General features: G+C 41.5%; 1 long non-coding RNA gene across 1 annotated transcript in view; it reads left to right on the top strand.

Moving 5' to 3' along the window:
- The window catches only part of LOC112920470 (uncharacterized), a 99,419-nt gene extending 85,526 nt beyond the window's left edge, over nucleotides 1-13,893 (top strand). The window contains exon 3 of the long non-coding RNA XR_011995694.1: nucleotides 11,845-13,893. This is a non-coding gene — a long non-coding RNA (uncharacterized lncRNA). The remainder of the gene's footprint in view (nucleotides 1-11,844) is intronic.
- Nucleotides 13,894-15,712: the final 1,819 nt, after the last annotated feature.

Below are 15,712 nucleotides of genomic sequence, written 5' to 3'. Positions count from 1 at the left end.
TTTGCTTTACCAAGCCATTTTATTTGTCAAACAAGATAGGAATATCTCCATTGGATTTGAAATTAGAGAAGGGAAACATTTAAAAAAATTCCTCAAATTGGTATATTCTGTTATTGACTTGCGGTCTTAGAATTCACATTCTTCCTGTAACATTACTCTCTTGTGTGTGTGTTTTTTTTTCCAATTCAGTAGGATTTGCCACCTGTCTCCTTGCTGGCAAATTAGGGCATCCACTGGAAGTGAGTGCCTGGTCAGTCACTTAGGCAGAGAAATCTATTGAGTGTCATTTGTATGCCAGGAACTGTGCATGTCAATGGAGGGACAATATGAAATAGCCCTGCCTTCAACTGCTGACACATGGAGAAGTTCTGGAAGCAAACACAGAAGTAGTCGTCATTCAGTGCTACAATTTCTGATGGCAGGGATCGAGAATACAGGAGGAACCCAGGAATTTTACCCAAATGTAGAGGGGCTGTGGTCTCTCTCTTTAAAAATTTGCTTGGCATTATTTATAAATCAAGTTATTTGAGTATAGTATATAAGTAAGTATATAAATAAGTAATATATAAGTAAGTATATAGTATATATATGTAAAGTTATATGTGTTCATATCATTAACGTCATTGCTTTTTTGTTTGATTTACAAATCCTCTCTGCATCTTTTTCTTCCATGTCATACCCCAACCAGCATTCACAACTTAGATGTATTTTTAGTTTTCTCCATGCTCAAATAATTGCATCCAAACATATATTTACACACCAATAAATATCGCATTTACAGATGTGGGGGATTTTGATCACTGGGTTGTGCAGAGATACTTTATAGCAGCATAGGGCATGATATGATTTGATTTGATTTTAGAATTTGAACTAGAAAGTTTATTCTCAAGCCATCCAGCATGGAATAATCTCTGGTGACTTATTTCATTCGTTCACGCGAATAAGTAAAATAATATTCAAACTATCTTTAATCATTGCTGAAACTGACAATAAAACAGAGAAGAACTCACTTTCTTCCCTGATCTGCATGCAGCCTTCTAGCAAGCTGGGCTGGTATATGGTTCTCTAGAATTTGGCTGGATTTATTGATTGTATTTATATTCCCTAGAAATTACCTAAATAAGTGTTCTGATGCCCTTGCAGACAGTTGGGGAATAGACCCAAAGTTTAGCTGAGCTTTGTTCTTGAAATAAACTATGACACAAAACACAATTGAGTTTTCCTTGCTGGGGATGAAAGGTGTTCAGATTTGATCGTGTCCGTATGAGTAGCTTCTTTGTTCTTCATGCAAACTTTAATGGTAACTCCCAAACTTACTAGAGAGCAAATAGCTTATTTGACTACCTTTTTAAGACCACAATGTAACATTTTTTAAATATTTAAACTAATCTACTCATACACCAGCCCAATGAAGTCCTCACACTGCCTTCCTTCTAATCCCAGATAACTGGAATATGGGAGAAAAAAGGTAAGCTTGAAGGAAAGTCTAGCTCTGCCATTTCAGGACATCCTTGGGTACCATAGAGAGTTTTATTAGAGCCCAAACTTTTAAGTAGTGTTTACAAATTGGGTCTCCCATTCCGTGGCGCCTGATGGTCAGTTACCCTGTCAACAAACCAAGCATGATCTTGAGAGGGTTCATAAAACCCCATTTTATTCACAGGCTATTGGTACCTCAACAGCAGTATGAATTTATGATAGAATGCTAGTTGTCAGAGTATCTTGCCCTCCATGCCAACATCATCCAGTAAGTTCTTTAACAAATGTTTCTCAGAGAGCAGCATGAAATATGCAAAAATGTGGGCATATGGGGCAGTGGAGTGGGGAGGAGACTGGGAGAGAGAAGCAGGTGGTGGTGGGGAAGATAGAGGAAGTAGAGGAAGAGAAGAGATGGGTAGGATGAGGCCCACCTAGAATATCAGTTGCCTTCAGAAGAGAAAGAATCTCTCTCTGGATTCTGTAATTGTGGGGATGGTAAGAGTCTTCTGTAGTCAGGAAGGTGACATGAGTGAGGAGTGCAGATGGAAAGCAGAGCCAATGGGATGGTCCAGAGGCAGCCATAAGACCCTGGGGATGGTCTGATGGATGAGGGGGAAATACAGTTATTAGAGCAAAGAACTGCTTCGGACTTCTTGGGAGAAAAGTCCCCGAGAAGGCTTAGGCTGATGCTTTTCTGGTTGGGATCATTTGCTCCTCAAAAACTCATACGTACCCTTCTCCCCCAATCATCTAGACACTAGTGCCTCTAGGTACTGTACTATGAAGTGGCCACTGATGTCTGTGAAGGTAGAGGCTACAACAGATCCTCCTGGAAGTGAGTTGTCTCCGTTGAAAATAGGCAAAAATTTTCTAAGGCAGAAGGTTCAGGTTTGGTGTTTTCCTTTTGCCTTAAGTTGGCCTTCCTTCCTTCCTTCCTTCCTTCCTTCCTTCCTTCCTTCCTTCCTTCCTTCCTTTCTTCCTTCCTTCCTTCATCTTTCTTTTTAAAGACTTTATTTATTCATGAGAGACAGAGAGAGAGAGAGGCAGAGACACAGGCAAAGGAGAAGCAGGCTCCATGTAGGGAGCCCGATGCAGGACTCAATCCCAGGATCCTGGAATCATGACCTGATCTGAAGGCAGATGCTCAACTACTGAGCCACCCAGTTGCCCCAAAGATGGTTTTTCAAGATAGAATGAGAAGGGGTGAAATTCTGGTAGCCTTAAAAAATCATTTTTAATAACTTTATATTGAAAATGATTTGTGTATTTCTCTCCTGCATATCTTATTTCTCTGAACCCATTTTTATGGTCCTTTGAAGCTTAAAAAATAAACCTCTGAATGACCGACCCCATCTTTTGGCTTTGGCATTCTGGTGATCTTTTTCTTGTGTGGCCTCAGGCTCCAGCAGTGTAGCTGTGATAAATAGTTGAAAAGAGATTAAGGTTTTATTTAAATACAAGGTGAATGGCTACTTCAAATGTGATGATCAGTTCTCCTGACCGGGGAAGGTGATAGGTGGTCACTGCTCCATCCCATTCGGGGCCCCAACTGAGATACAAGAGCGTGATAAGAACCACTTTATTGATTTTCTTGCTGGTAAAGCTGGATTGGAAGATATAGAAGATCATTGCAGTAAGAAACAATCCTCTGGTTTCTCTTCTTTGAATCGGATTGGCTTCACTAGGCAGTTGCATGCTGAACAGCTGGGGACCTATAGACACCGGACAGGTGCATGCTGCTTGCAACCTGGGGAAGAATGCGCGTGTGCTGTGGGCCTGTGAGACTGAGAAAGAACCCAGAGAGGGTGAAGTTAAAATGCTCAGGACTCTCCTCCCAAGCTCACTGTGCTGAGAAGTCACTCCTCCCTTGGTGGGGAGCAAGTGAAAGGTAGCTAACTTTTCCAAATAATTCCAGAAGGCTGGAAACACCAACCTTTTTATGGCTTAGCAGGAACACTTGACAAAGGATAACACCTAACCAGGTCCTGCAACTTACCATTACTGGTGGAAGCTGCAAATGTCCATTACTCCAATTTGCTCCTGTGGTGTTTGATTGCCATAGTCTGTCTACATGAGTACTAGGGTTGACGACTGTTGTGCTGACACAAATTCAGAAGGATTCTCCATATCTTATAACAATAAATGGCAAAATTCGAAAGTTCTCGGAAGAAAATTCTGATCCATGTGGAGAATGAATCAAGCAGGTATGATGGGGGAGTACCTGGGTGGCTCAGTGGCTGAGCATCTGCCTTCAGCTCAGATCGTGATCCTGGGGTCCTGGGATCGAGTCCCGGTTTAGGCTCCCTGTGAGGAGCCAGCTTCTCCCTCTGCCTATGTCTCTGTCTCTTTCTGTGTCTCTCATGAATAAATAAATAAAATCTTAAAAACAAAAACAAAACAGGCATAATGGGAATAATAATTTCAGAGTGTATTTTGCAGCACTTATCCGAGATCTTTTATCTAGGGTTGTAAGATTTAACAAACAAAAATATCGGTATCTTATTTGGGAATCCTACCTTCATCCTGTTAGTAATATTAGTATATCCACCTAAATATATCATCTTTACTTTTTTAAAAAAAGATTTATTTATTTATTTTAGAGAGAGAGTGAGAGTGTAAGCGAGGGGAGGGACAGATGGAGAGAGAGAGAGAGAGAGAGAGAGAGTCAGGAAGACTCCCTGCTGAGCTCAGAATCCGACATCAGAGCTGGATCCCAGGACCCTGAGATCATGACCTGGGCCAAAATCAAGAACCAGCTGCCTAACCAACTGAGCCACCCAGGTGCCCCATCATCTTTACTTTTTAAGTAAAAATAGTTTTTTTTTTTTTTTTAATTTTTATTTATTTTATGATAGTCACAGAGAGAGAGAGAGAGGCAGAGACACAGGCAGAGGGAGAAGCAGGCTCCATGCACCGGGAGCCCGACGTGGGATTCGATCCCGGGTCTCCAGGATCGCGCCCTGGGCCAAAGGCAGGCGCCAAACCGCTGCGCCACCCAGGGATCCCAAGTAAAAATAGTTTTATTGAGATATGATTCACATACTGTACAAGTCAATCATTTCAAAGTACATAATTTCATGATTTTTATTAAATTTAAGGGGTTATGCATCCTTTGCCACAATCAATTTTAGAGCATTTTTGTTGGCCTGGGAAGGTCCTCCGCACCCTTGAGCCATCACCTCCCAAATTCCCTATCCCTGGCCTCAAGTAACCACTAATCTACTTCTTATCACTGTAGATTTCCCTATTCTGGACATTTTGTATAAGTGGGATCATATAATATTTGTCCTTTTGTGTCTGACTTCTTTTACTTTGTATAATGTTTTCAAGTTTCAAGATTGTGGCATGTGTCAGAATTTTATGCCCTTTTAATGCTGAGTCATATTCTGTTTTATGTTTGTACCATATTTTGTTTATCCATTCATCTGTCAATGGGCATCACCCGGATTGTTTCTGTGTCTTGGCCGTTGTGAATACTGCTGCTGTGAACATGGGTTTCGATTATCTGTTGGAGTACCGGCTTTCAATTCTCTCGGTTAGATACCCAGAAGTGATATATATATATATTGCTGGGCCAGGTGGTAACTCCACATTTAAGTATTTGAAAAAGTGCCATGCTTACTTTTAAGCAACGTATTTTTCTCTATGATTTTAATTTTGAAAAAAAAAAGTGGAGCAATCTTTCAAATCACTATTGCTCTTGTTTTTTGAATTAAGTCACATCCATGCAATGCTGCGGAAAGCCCCCTTATTATCTGCATTCCTATCCCTAACAAAAAGGAGGGGGAAAAAATGTTGAAATTGTCTTGACATAGCAAAAAAGCAAAATAGGAGGGGATAGGCCTTGCAAAATTACACTACCAAGTGAGAGTGTATTTTTGCAGGATGCTAAAAAAAAAAAAAAATCCTTCAAGTCTGGGAATATTTACGAATTTTCAGGGTTTGGCTTGCTCCTTGACGCCAAAACACAGTGAAGGTATTTTTGATAGTTTTGAAACAGGAACCCCTAGAATCCTTCATGGAAATCTCGACATTAAGCCCGTCTTTTCTTGTCTTGCCCCTTGAATCATTTATTTAAGCGGCAATAATAAAAGGTGTCAGCAATTCAGTTGTAAGCTCTGGAAGATTTCTGTGCGCATTGACCTTTAAGCGTTTGCGTCTTGACAGGTGAGCTGTTCTTAACGTTTCCTGTGAGATATGGTGCGGCCAAGGGGTCAGGCATGCTAATGATAAAATTACCATTTACCTTTTACCTCAGCAGGCTCGGTGCCTGACATTATAAATGTAGGTAACCTTTCACCCGAAGCACTCTTTCTTTCTGCTGGGCTGGAGATTCTCTCCGGATGCACAGGCTTATGGTGGCAGGAGGCTCAATAGGAGAAAAGAACAGAATTTAGTGCATTTCCCCCCCTTGGGTTTCTTTTTGGGGATACCTTCTCTTTCTTACTCAGTCTGGATAAAACACTGATCTGTTCTTGGGGGGTAGGCCTGGGGAGCGGGGAAGGAGGCTCCCTTTGTCATCTTGTAGTCTTGACATTTTTGAAGCATGGCCATGGCTCGCCTTCTTTCTCTAAAGCTGCAGGTATTAATGAGGTTTTATTGGTGGCCTGCTTTCATCTGTAACAGCAGTCCCCTTCCTGCTGATTCCAACAGAATGGCATTTCTGTGCTACTGGGTACCGGATACGGTTAAGTAATTAGGGGACTTGGTGGCAATTTACAGAGCATGCAGGCTTCAAGTTGGTGCAGAAGGAAAATAAAACACAGAGGGTCACTGGTAATAGAAGGGTCTGAAGGGGTGGACGGCAGTTTGGCCGAGTCACGGGAAAGTTAATGAAAAATGATGTTAATGACAGCTTCCTGAGCTAGCAGTTTGCAGCTGCCTAAGCTGTGCTTTGTAAAATATTTACTGGTAAGTCTTCGGGATGTCATGGAATGGTCGAATTCTCTATCAATAACACCTAGCTAAATATCCAAGGAGTCAGGATGCCTGGGTGGCTCAGGGGTTGAGTGTCTACCTTCAGCTCAGGGCGTGATCCTGGGCCCTGCCTGGGATGGAGGCCCACATCAGGTTTCCCCCGTGGAGCCTGCTTCTCCCTCTGCCTGTGTCTCTGCCTCTCTCTGTGTGTCTCTCATCAATCAATAAATAAAATCTTAAAAAAAAATATCCAGGGACTCTCTGCTGTGCTAAAATTAAAATCAGAATGTTTTCATCACGAAGTAGTAAGTTGCATTATTGAATGTTTACCTTCTCTGGGGTGTTGGGACAGTTGGAGAGGGAGGAAAAAAGGAAGAAAGGAAGGAAGGAGAGAGGAAATGCCTTACTTTCCTCCGTCATATTTCATTTGAAGCCTGTCCAGAGCAGGAGACACACTATACTGCCTGCTGATTAGAGAGAGCAGGTGCTTCCTTGGCCCTGCGAGGTGACCCAGGAGGACTGCACAGGGCTCCCAAGCATCCCATGCCCCTCTCTACCTTGGGAGAGATGGATGGTTGATATGGAGCCAGGAACCCCTGATCCCAGATCCTCTCCCTAACACCTCGCATGAAACTCTAACAACATTCGCCGGGTGGTTGTAAGAATACTTCGTAAATAATGATAATTAGGAAGCCAACAATGCCTGTGTCCATTTAGCTCAAAACATGGTACCTGTGATTGTCACATGGAGCAGATCTTCAGCCACGGGAAAAAAAAAAAAAACCTCATTATGGATGTGTTCCACTAAGGAAATATAAATTTTTTTGAGCATTTGTCGCGTATTCAAACGAAAGCTGGTGCTAATGAAATTATTCTCATGTAATTAGATATATTAAATAACGTCCCAGGTTGGTTCTATGACATGGCTGGACTGCTAATTTTTATTCTTTCCAGGCACGGAGAGAATTCTCTCTGAAGATTTGTGACACAAATAGCCTCAGAAGCTTGCTGATTTTGGAATCAAGGCTGTGTGGAAGGCAGAGCCAGGGCATCCTCTTTAAGAGGATTTAGGCTTCTTATTCTTTCTCTCTGAGCTGGTGACCTAGGACTGAGCACACAGGAAAACCCATTTTCCTTGCAACTCTTGAGCTCAAATCCAATGTGTTGACAAGGTCCCGGCAGGGACCTCACTCGGGCTGGGTGAATTGCCAGAGTCATTTCCTGGCTTATCAGATCACGTTCCCCTTGTCTTGCTTTATTTTTCGAATCAGCCCTAACTCAGGAGACCAGAATTACAACAAGAATCCCATTTCCACCAGACAAAGGGCTCAGCCGTGCATTCAGTCATCCGTTTTTCCTCATCCTTCCCTGGGTCTGGAGTGACACGGTGCAAGACAGGGGTTCTGTGTCGGATATTACTCAAGGCTGGACCTTCTAGTCACGCTCCTGGGCACGGGGGGTAGGTGGGGTGGGAGTGGGTATGATTGAGCAGGTGTAGGGTAGGGGGCAGGGGAGCCAAGAGAACTTGGCATTTGTGGTGAATTCCCCCTTTCCCTTTGTACCTTTAGCCTCTCCTCCAAATTTATTTCATTAATTTTACTTAGAAAGGAGCCCTAACATGGAAAAGCATCAGAAATCATTGCTTTGTCTTCATGGCAATTTCATGCAACGGTGCCAAAGAAGAGAGGATTCCAAAGAACATATTCTCTTGTCTCTTCTACATCTACTGCCTTGTTAGTTCTGTTCTCTTTCCTGGGCTCTTGCCCATTGGACACAGTTGGGTTTATCAACAGTGAGGCCACATCTTTCCCCTGAAGGGTCAGCTGTGTGGCCTCAGTAGAGAAGAGAATTTTTCTCAGTCTGAATGAATTATGTTTGCTGGGATGAGCTGGGCTTCTAAGCAGGTTGATGCTGTCTATTGCAGAGAATCCTATATGGTGAGAGAGAGAGAGAGAGAGAGAGAGAGAGAGAGAGAGGAAGGTTGAGAGATTTCTCTCTCAGTTTTGGTCTTTTAAGAAGAAAATATCACAATAGCAACAGAATGAACTTGGGGCATCCAGGCATGTGTGTAAACCTGTGTGGATGGAGTTATTCTTTGCCGCCACCAGGGAGACTCTTGGTGTACTCCTCACCCTAGGACTTCCATACTGAAAAGGATAAACAAATCCGAACAAAATTCCTGACTCTCATCAATCAGCCAAGTCTGCCCCTTCCTTTCCAAAGGGTAATGCATTTTGTAGATTGAGTGGGAAACTGAACAGGCAACCCTCTTTGGGGATGTAGATATCTCTGCTTCTGAAAATGTTTATTGATTCTTCAGGTTTCTCAGAACAACATTAATCATGCAAAAAGGCAAAGGCATGAGCCCCAGAATCCTGGTGGCAGGAGACAGGGGAGCTGATTTTCTTTTTACAGTAAGACTTATGTCAACATATTTCTGAAAATGAATCAATAGTCAAATAACTCAAGTGACAGATTGATCATTCTGGCAGGGACTAAGGTCCATAAGATGCTATCCAATTAAAACAGAAACAACACATAAGGTATTATTTGACATTACTCAAAGTTCTACTAATCCCCTCACATTTAATTCATTTTTTTCCTTCAGCCTTTGGATATAGGGAGATAAAAGTTAAATGGAATTTAGCCATTATATTAGAAATAGAAGCTTGAAGAGTGCTTACCATATCTCAACTCCAACTTAATAAAAAATAAGGTTATAAATTCTATATCAGCTTAAAGAGACAGTATAAATATTTGTAAGGTCCTTTATAGATAATAGAGCACTTTTTTTTACATTGTTTCCATTATAACATGGTTTTCTTTTAGCTGTTTTCACTTGGGAAAAAAATTTAAATAAAGTTTTAGCCTTGTGATTTTCCTCTTAAAATGGGCTATTTCCCTACTTGCTTATCAATAGAATGATTTTTTCGTTTTCTCTTTCTTTCTTTCTTTTTTTCTTTCTTTCTTTCTTTCTTTCTTTCTTTCTTTCTTTCTTTCTTTCTTTCTTTCTTTCTTCTTTCTTTTGAGTTCTTTGCATATTGAATGTTGCTGTGGAAGCTCAAGAGCCTTTCATAAAAGAGCTTGGGGGTAGACAGGTCAGGGTTCACATTCCTGTCTCTGTCTTTTACTAGCTTTGTGACCTGGGCAGGCTTGCTAGTCCCTTGAAATCTCCATTTGAATGTAAAAGGGATCATAGTCCATCCATCAGGATAACTGTGGGAGAAAATGAGTTATACGTTTGGCATGTAGTTTGGTGCTCTTTCTACTCCCTAATGTTGCCAAGTCCATGATCACTATCATTACTACCCTTCTATAGAAACGCTTGGCTATTTAATATTTTCTCATCTGTAAAACTTTACCACAGAAAAATGATGAATATTCCTAAAATAAATGATATTTGAAACCATGATCACAAGGCAGTGGAAAATCCAGAATTATCTTGAATTATCAAAGAAAGTTATATTTGGGGCAGTATGGCTTGAGTAATATGTATATTATAGTATATGTCTGATTCCCCAAATGGTTTATATGTTCTCTACAATGACTTTTGGTTTACTGGAAAACCAGTAAACTGGTTTACTGGTTTAATCAAATATCTGAGTAGGCTGAATGATTTTAAGTTTCTGATATTCTGTGTGTCATCAGGCAAATGGACAATGAAGAGAAGTTTAAAAACCCACCACCAAAATTCCTGATTCAGGGGCCTGAGCATTTGTATTTTGAACAAGTTCCCAGGGGTATTAATCTAGATTCTCCAGAGAAACAGAACCTGCCGGAAATATATAGATACAGATGTATAGATACAGGTATACAGATAGATGATGAGAGAGAGTGAGCACAAGATCAATCTACAGTTAGCAAGGTGGACACCCAGGAAAGATGATGGGGGTAAATCCCAGTCCAGGTACAAGTTTGAAGGCAGGAGAAGGCCAATGTCCCAGCTCAAAGATAGGCAGAGAGAGAGAATTTCCTCTTAGTCTTTTTATTCTGTTAATGCTTTCATCTGACTGCAAGAGGCCTCTGCATTTTAGGGAAGGCAATCAGCTTAACTCAGCCTACACAGATTCAAATGTTAATCTCATCCAGAAAAACTCTCATAGAATATCAAGGATAACGTTTGACCAAATATCTGAGGACTCTATGGCCCAGCCAAATTGACACATGAAATTAACCAGCATCACTCCAGGTGATGCTGATGCTGCTGGTCCAAGGATGGCACTTGGAGAACCACTAGCTCTCTACTATCTCGGAGTCTCCCCATGGGATTGAGGCTCAGCTGCTCCCAGTGGTAACCTGTTCTATAGCACACCTTTATTGATTTCCTTTTTTTCTAGCTCTTTCTTTTCCCCTCTCTTTCTCCTATTATTTTTTAGAATTGTCTTTTTTGAAGATTTTATTTATTTATTTGACAGAGTGAGAGAGAAAGCAGAAGCAGGGGGAGCAGCAGAAGGAGAGGGGAGAAGCAGACTCCCCACTGAACAGAGAGCCTGACGTGGGGCTCGATCCCTGGACCCCGGGATCATGACCTAAACCAAAGGCTGATGCTTGACTGATGAGCCACTCGGGCACTTCTAGGATCACCTTTCAAATAAATCGCTCTCAAAGTCAACTTTTGGGGGAACCTAACCTAAAGCATTTTCCCATAACACAATTGTGCCTGGGGCCAGCCCTGTCTATGATGATTCTGTTTGGGAATGTATTATGAGCAAGGGGATATTTACTACTGTCTTTTGGGGAAAGAAGATCAGTCCTGTATGTTTTACCTTTAATTTTTGATTACAAGTGGTTGTCACCATGAAGGCTCTTGAAAACCTGGACAATATTATCATGCAGGGCAGTGTTGGTGTTTGGTGCTCTCTCTTTGTCAGCCCGCTGTGTCCAGTCTCTTCTTGTCTCCCGGCACTCGCACTGCCCTGCTCCCTCTGTTGCATAGGAATGCAAGTGGAAGATACGGTTTCACAGGAAAATGTTATCAACTGATGACTCCTCTTTCAATTAAGTTAAAAACATTTATTGGCAACCTACTGGGGCACCTGGGTGGCTCAGTGGTTGAGCGTCTGCCTTCAGTTCAGGTTATGATCCTGGGGTCTTAGGATCAAGTCCTGCATCGGGCTCCCCACAGGGAGCCTGCTTCTCCCTCTGCCTATGTCTCTACCTCTCTCTGTGTGTCTCTCATGAATAAATAAATAAAATATTAATAAAAAGAAAACCTACCATATGCTAGGCATAGGGAATCCTAAGATAGATAATATGCACCCATACCTTGGAGGTGGGTCAAGTATAGTCCCTCAATAACACTTCTTCTCGGAATACAAGTCTTGGGCATTATCGTTGGGTAGCAAAGGCTCCTGACATCAGGGAAACTAAGCATGTGCAACAGGAGGACGGGCCATGAAGAGTGAGTTTGCCACCCAGGTCATTTACAGGTTTAAAATCTCTCCTTAGCTGAATCCACAATGGAAGAGCTCCAGAAGGTGAGAGATGTGCAAAGCTCCAACCAGCAACCCAGAGACATCTTGAAGTAGAAGAAAATCCTCAAGACTCCACATAGTACCCTTTAAGTACTGAGCTGCTTAAAATATCATTCCGTTTATTGTAATTTGATGTGTGAAATTCCAGTAGGCATTTACAATTCAGATCCCATTCCTAAGGGATTCCCATTTAGGTTCTGTTCATTTGATTTTTCTAAGCCTTTCTTTGCTTACAGACGCTTGAGATCGTTAGGTACAATGTACATATATGCTCAGAGACAAATGTTTATCATCATTCCCTCAATGAATCATTTACCAGCCCTTACAAGTCCTAATGTCCCTAGCATGTCAGCAGCACCCCCTCCTGCCTCTCTCCTGTCCATGGTGTTCCCTGCCCTCGCCCCTTTAGTCTCCCACATCTCAAAATTTCAAAGAGTATTGCCCCCATCAATCATAGGAATTTAGCTGGCAGCAGGGAAGTGGGGGAGGAGGGTTGGATAGGCAGTGGAATCATTATCCAAATACTTCATTCAAAAAAAAAAACCCTCAAAAAATAATGGCCCCTTTGTTCTGAAGGGGAAGGCGAAATAGAAGGGTGGATAAGGAGCCTCTCTGAGACATCAACCTCAAGCTGATTTCAAGATGGTGATGGTGTTTGGTGACAGCTTCCAAAGTGAGTGAATGCAGCCCCCTTTGCTAAGGAGAGAAATCCCTCTGCTCTTGTGGCTGGACCTCCACACACTCAGGGGCGGTCTCAGGAGCTGCTGCCCAAAGGGCACACATTTCTGATTTTCCAAGCAGGGACCGTCATCCAGGGGAACCACCATAGCCAACCTCATCCAGTGATGTCTGTCCTCTTTGCACCCATCATGCCCGAGGAGTTAGGAACCCCGGTTCTGGCTTGGTTGGGCTTCATTTTTCTCATTGCTGGGCCAAGAGAGGGTATGATTCTCATTACTAATCATATGCTCTATCTTTAGCGCTTTCGACTGATTTACAGTATCACCTTGGGAAAGAAGAATGACCTTGCTGGGTGCCCCCCTTCCTAGTTTCTTCTCATCTGGCCAGAGTGTGGTTGTTTGGTTGTTTTTGTTGCTGCTGCTGTGTATTAGATGTGAATATATTATAAAAAAAATTGTAAAATAGACAAAAGAATGTATTATCATGGATGTAACAGAATCCTTGTTAGTATTTTGCTGTATTTCTTCCCATTCTTTCTTTTACATTTTAAAAATACTGTCACAATAGTAGAGAATATCCAATTTTGTAGTTTGCTTCCATGCCTTCTCCTGTGCTGCTGAATTATTTTCATAAACCATGATTTATAATATCAAGATGTATTTCTTCGTCCCTTCTTTTTTCTCCACCTAGAAAAGATACTGGCATCGAGATACAGTTTTTCCACTGAAAAACTCCCCCACTTCGGATTTGCTCTTGCTCTTGCCCAAACAAAAACAAAACAAAACAAAAATGGGTTCATCCTTTTTTAAAGGTAGTCTGCCTATAAATTCTAAGCAAAGCATTAGATTCCTCCAACTCTTGGATTAATATATCTGAAGGAGCATTCCTTAAGTTTTCTTCCTAGGATTGCTGGTAAATTGTTCTGGATATTAACTTTCCTTCAAAGTTTACAAGAGATCCTGCTGGAACACAGAGACATCAAATCTATTAAAAGCTCCCTGATGCAAGGAACTACCGGTGTCCGACCACGCCAGGGGAGAGAACACACAAAGATCTACAACTGGGCACAATTGGATTAAATGTGTGGCTTTTTCTGTCTCCAGATCAACTGGGGAGACAAAGTGAAGGATTATTTGAGCACTTCTTTCCAAATCACCGAGAAACAGGTGATGCCAAGGATTTGTATCAAGAGAACTCCTCTCTTTGTTGGCTTCTTCATTAATGGCCAGCCACCTGAGAAGGCTGGGGCGCTATTGCACTGCAGTCATAATAGAAATATTATGGGAGGGGGGATAAAACTTTTATTTCAACTATTAAAAATCCAAACAATAATTTCAGAAAGCGATAATTTTTGAACAGTGTTTTCCTTTTTCTCTGATAACTCTGTTTCTGGGTGACTTCATCATGGCCCTACAAACCAAACCCACCAGCTCTTCCCCTCCCACCATGTTATTCCAAATTAGACAAGTGGGAGTCACCTTAGATTTGTCTTTCAGTTCTCACAATCTACACTGACGTGATCGATCTTATTAATTCTACCATTCGTAGTTTACTTCTCCACTCCCCTACCCACATTGCACTATCTCAGTTCATGTTCTTATTGCTGGTTGACCAGATTTCTGGGAAACCACCATAGTCAATCTGATGCAGTGATGTCTGTCCTTTTTGTGCCCTATCATGCCCAATCCCACAATGACTCAATTTTTTCTGTTCATTTGCACTGGGGTCGGAGTCACCTTTCTCAAATGTCCATCTGACCGTGGCAGTCATGTACTCACGAACCACCTTGCTTCTACAGTAAAGTCCAGGGTTGTTGGCATCCATGCACTACTTCATCATCTGCTGCCTGCTTCCATTCTCAGCTTGGTCCTTACTCCAGATTTTGCTGAGTCACAGTATCAATGGATGGATTCCAGAAAGATGTATTTTTAAAAGGGTCTCTAGGCAATTCTCATGCATCAGAAACAGTCACTTGGAAACTATTTTTCTAACGGCTCAATAAATTGCTATTTGTGCCTACATTTTTCTGTAATCAAGTCTCAGGAAAGAATACATCATAATGTATTTCAGTTACTGAGCCACCATGGTTTGGGTCCAAGATGGGATCCTGGTATGGTTAATTCTGCATAAAAAGGATTAAACTGCAGGATATCAATGTTACTCATACCTTGAAAGATTCAATGTTGTAAGCCTGCCCATGCATTAACCCAGTTACATTATTCCCTTGTCTTATTTGTTTCTATGCCCGGGTCAAGCCTTAATTTAAAAGGAAGAGAAAGAAACATGGAAATAATACGGTGATAAATAAGAACAAAAGAAGGCTGCCCCACAAGATAATATGGCAAAATGGGAAACACAGGTACTCAACAATTTAGGAAATGTTTATCATGGGCACTTCCTTATGTTATCATTTGGCCATATCAAACATGCGACTTTTAAACATGAGCTTAATAATATGGGAAATGCTTATTACTTACTAATATGGAAAATTATTATTTTAATAATATGGAAAAAGAAATATGGTTAAAGAAAATGTCAAGATGCAAAATTGCTTTTGTAATCTCTCTCGCTCATGTACAATATGCACAGGAAAGGAAGCCCTAGAATATTGAGTTCTCTCAGGTGCTGAGATTATTGATTTTTTAAAATTCTTTTTTTGTTTCTCTCCCTGATACTTTCCAAATTTTCTGAGTGAGCAGATACTGCTCCTGGAAAATATAAACTTGCCTTTATGATTGTCAGGGTTAGGACTTGAGCAGAATGAGATGCAAAGGTGATGGAGAGGTTGGTGCTGAGGGGAGAGAGGAAGAGGGAGAGAAGAGGGGAAGAAAAAGGAAAGACAGAAGGTGAGGAAGAAAAGCACTGGGCAGTAAGACAAGGGTGCATTTTGTTTCGAAGCCTGAGGAAATGTCCATTATTCTCCGACTTCATCTTCAAATTGGGACTTTTGATTTTCTAAACAGCCGGGTTCTGTGATCAGAAGACACTATTAAAAGACAGCTCTTGTACAATGTCCTGGCATTCTTTGCAGTGCCATGTGGAAACATGTGGAAACAGCTTCTTTTTACCAGCATTGAAAACAGCAAGGAGCTCCTGGACATTACTTTACATCATTTGCAGATTGATAAATGAGTCACGGGTTGGCAAAGCTCCAGTGTTTT

This window comes from Vulpes vulpes, chromosome 12 (assembly GCF_048418805.1).
Source record: "Vulpes vulpes isolate BD-2025 chromosome 12, VulVul3, whole genome shotgun sequence".
Taxonomy (NCBI): domain Eukaryota; kingdom Metazoa; phylum Chordata; class Mammalia; order Carnivora; family Canidae; genus Vulpes; species Vulpes vulpes.
The sequence above is the reverse complement of the archived record's forward strand: the minus strand, read 5'-3'. Positions and strand labels throughout refer to the sequence as shown.